The sequence below is a fragment of the Acomys russatus genome, chromosome 2 (assembly GCF_903995435.1).
Source record: "Acomys russatus chromosome 2, mAcoRus1.1, whole genome shotgun sequence".
Taxonomy (NCBI): domain Eukaryota; kingdom Metazoa; phylum Chordata; class Mammalia; order Rodentia; family Muridae; genus Acomys; species Acomys russatus.
This window is the reverse complement of record NC_067138.1, coordinates 67,501,376-67,504,441: the sequence shown is the minus strand read 5'-3', so window position 1 is coordinate 67,504,441 and position 3,066 is coordinate 67,501,376. Positions and strand designations below refer to the sequence as shown.

Here is a 3,066-nt window from a genome sequence, read left to right as displayed (position 1 = left end):
TGGTCCCTGGGCTGATGAACAGAAACCAGGCCCTGTACAGGATCCTGTAGGGTTCACCACATACTAAGAGCCTCTTCCAAACCTGCTCTAAAGGGTGTGGCCTCAGGTGGAAGGAGAAATTGTCACTGTCATTTCACATGCTCTGAAGGCTCTCAGTTCCTGCTACGCTACCGTTTGAAGTCTCTCACCTTGCTGGACCGGAGACTCCAGAGGCCTCAGGCCAGTTCATTCTGTCATCCTGCCCAGCAGGCCCAGGTGGTGAGAAGCTACAGCCTCCCAGAATCTCACAATCCCAAGCAGTCCCTAGTAACAGACTCTTGGTCTAGAATCCAGGCTATTTTATCTTCTTCACAGCTTTCAGGTGATTGTTGCATTTACAGACAGAAACTAGGCTCCCAAACCTGTGGAATTTGTTTCCCTGTGCCCAAATGCCTCCTAGGTGGGGAGTAGGGATGGCTTATTCTGCTTCTAAGTAAGCCCTCAGCCCACAAGAAGCCCGGGCAGTCTCGCTCTTAGCAAGGACAGGGTACAGAGCGGGCAGTGCTGGCTGTCAAATGTCCCCCTGCAGGAGGATGGACCAGGGCTAGAGTGGCGAGTCCTATATTAGGCCTTATTGCAGTCCTTGGAGCTCTGCTGGCAGTGGGATGGCCCGCTCACCAGAGTACACGGAGAGGGCCTCAAAGGAGTTCTCCAGTTTTGAGGATGCCAATCTGCTCTCAGGTTCTAGTTTGCAGCAGATAGCAGCCAAGGAAAGAAGGCTGGCGGGGAGGGGCAGTCTGTCGGGACAAACTTCTCCCGGAAAAGCTTTACATTGAGGGCAAGGTCCAGTGTGCAGGGATCAGGATCAGCATATGCCTGCCCAGTGATTCACAGAAAACGATCCCAAAAGAAAAAACATCCACTGTCTCATCATAGCTCTTGCCATTCAGTGGAGCGCTTCTTGTGGTGCCTCTTATGTCAGGTGCATTTCTTGGGGGTGGCCTTCTCTACTGGGGGCCTTTTCCTCTCTTCTAGTATAAGACGTGACAACCCGAAGTCTGCCACCACTGCAGTCTTGTCCAACTTGATGAGACAGTTGTGTGAGTTCAGGTCCCTATGGATGATGCACATGGAGTGCTGATATGCCCGCCATTCCAGAGGAGACGCCCTTGGCAAACCTGAGCTTCTGTTGCCAGGGAAACAGATCCACGTTGAGCAAAAGTCCTTCAGCGTGCTGCCCTCGATGTAACCTGTCAACAGATTTAGCTTCCTGTCCTTGTACAGAAGGCCAATGACCTTGAGTGCACTAGGGTGGTCTAGGCTTTGCCCCACTTTCATCTCAGTCAGGAAAGTTTTCTGAGTTTCCTCATTGCAGCGAGTTTACTCCTTCATGACCATCACTTTGCCTGTGGCTTTCTGAGTCACCTTGATGGCCTCCCCCAAAGAAGCCCTTCCCTAGGACCTCCCCATGGATCAGGAAGCAGGGCTGGAAGATCTGCTGTGACTTGGTGCTGGGGCAGGGATTCTGAGCCACTGATATCATGGCTGAGGAGCAGTGGCCAGGAGACTTGGAGATGCTATTACTGTGACTCAGAGAAGGTCCCTTCAGTGTCCCCTCCTGATTTTCTTGGTGTCCAGGGTGCTAAGCATGAGAGGGTATCCAAGACTCCTCATATAGGGAAAAAGCCGGGAATCTAGGCACAACTGGTCCAAGCGCTGGGGGACAGGGTCGTGTTCAATCAGCAGCTGAAGTGCCTGGCTTGTCTAGCTAATCGCATCCTCTGCCTCCTCTGCTGGGAGAGTTCGCACAGGGGTCCCACCGATCTCCAGGATGCGGTCCCCAAGGTGGATGGATGGATGACATTGCAGTTGTTGGGACTGATGTGCATCCGGTTGCCCTCTTTCACATGCATAGTGGTGGCATAGGCACTTTCCACGGACACGAAGAAGCCACGTCTACACTCGGTGGTGGCTGGCATGGAGATGAGTGTGACGGAGTAGGGCAGCTGGTCCTGGACAGACACAGTAGACAGCCTTTCAAATATGGGTGCCAGCACCACCTCATTATGGCACTTCCCACGATCGAGTGTAGCGTGCTGCACCAGGGCATACGCATCCCCATCCTCAATGATCTCATCCTCAATGACCTCGAAACTCATTCACTCTGGGTGGCCTTGAAACTCCCCAGCCACCCTGGCAGGTCCTGTCATGGGCAGGGAGCACTCACGGCAGAACTCTCCAAACCTCGCTCAGTAGTCCTTATGGCAGTAGAGCGTCCCATCCTTGTCATAGTGCCAGTTGGTGAGGGATTCCTGGCATTTGGGCACCTAAAGGGGTCTCTGGAGGTGAAGTAAGCCTGGACAGACAAGTGACTCCCATCTCCTTCCCACACCAGATAAACAGGCTCAGCTGCAAACTTGTCTAGGAGTGCCTCGGGCTGGCTGCTGAAGGCCACCATGACAAGTGTGGTTTCCCCTCCCCCTCCCACACCTTTGGCTGGAGCCTGGTGGCCTCCCACTGCTCATCTCTGTCTCCAGAGCAGCTGGAGAGAGAAGACTCCAGGCCCCTGGCTCCCTGGCAGATTCTCTCAAGGGAACTTGGCTGATCCATCTTCTCCACAGTTTTTGGGAGCCTTGTGACCCCTTGGGGCTCTGGGAGAAGCACTGAGGCTGGTGACTTCAAGAAGTAAAATATTACAAAGATAGATTTTTACAATCAGCTTCAGCCATTCCCTCTGAAAACAGAAAAATGTTATAAGCAGGTCAGTACTTGCCTTCTGCCTCTTTTTCTCACAAATCTATCATAATATTTCATAAAACTCATAAAGCCTTTGTATTATAAAAGTGTCACAAAGCACATACTTTTACATCACAAGGCACTGTATATTTGATGACATGATTCCATATGATTTCATTACATTATATTATATTCATCATGTACTCTTGTTCGATTTTGCTCTAGTAGACTAAGCTTTCCTACTCTTGAGTCTGTAAATCCAGGACCTTGGTTTGTTTTCCCCAGACGAGAACAAGAGCAGTGGGCACCCTGGGTGTGAATTAGAAGCAGAGATATAGAGGAGACATTGTC

At 51.4% G+C, this 3,066-nt stretch overlaps 1 pseudogene; it reads right to left on the bottom strand.

The window, feature by feature from the left end:
* Positions 1 to 610: 610 nt before the first annotated feature.
* LOC127198427 (LIM domain kinase 2-like) lies at positions 611 to 2,437 on the bottom strand (annotated as a pseudogene).
* Between the last annotated feature and the right edge of the window lie 629 nt (positions 2,438 to 3,066).